The sequence below is a fragment of the Dipodomys ordii genome, unplaced genomic scaffold, assembly GCF_000151885.1.
Source record: "Dipodomys ordii isolate 6190 unplaced genomic scaffold, Dord_2.0 Scaffold1469, whole genome shotgun sequence".
NCBI lineage: Eukaryota > Metazoa > Chordata > Mammalia > Rodentia > Heteromyidae > Dipodomys > Dipodomys ordii.
The window spans coordinates 1-666 of record NW_012268685.1 but is presented as its reverse complement, the minus strand read 5'-3'; positions in this window follow the sequence as shown (position 1 = coordinate 666).

Below are 666 nucleotides of genomic sequence, written 5' to 3'. Positions count from 1 at the left end.
CCTAGATGCCCATAGCCAATCATGTATTCATTCAGCGAGCCTGTGTGCACAGAGCACATGTTTGATTCTAAGTAGAGTCATGCACCTTATAATGGTATTTTGGTCATCAATGGGGTGTACACGATGGCAAGTCCTTAGGATTGTATCCCTGAGCGACATTTTTTCTGCCAGGCTGGGTTCAAACCTCAGTCCTCCAGATCTTATTCTTTTGAGTAGCAAAGATGACAGAGGTGAGCCACCAGCCGCCTGGCTCATATGTTGTCTTTAAGCAATGAATGCTGGTGCTGAACAAAAATCTTTGGTATATTTATACAAGTTCAGTGATCTGTGGTCCTCCCAAATCTCAGAAAGCTGACATTTTGAGGGCAAGAATGAAGGTGTGGCCCCAGACATATGGGAATGAAACATTGGTGTATGTTTGGGACTTTGATGTTTTATACTCTAGAAATCAGATGACTTTTTAGCCATCGTGTTACTGAAGGATGTTTTATTTTTAAAACAAAAGTCATCTCAAAACTAATTCATGTAACCTACCAAACCCATAGTATAAGAACACTCTTGGGCCCCTAAACTGGTTCTCAAACTGAATTTTTCTTTCTGGTGGTGGTGGTGATGTTGATGGTTGTGGGGCTTGAACTCAGGGCCTGGGCGCTGTCCCTGAGATTT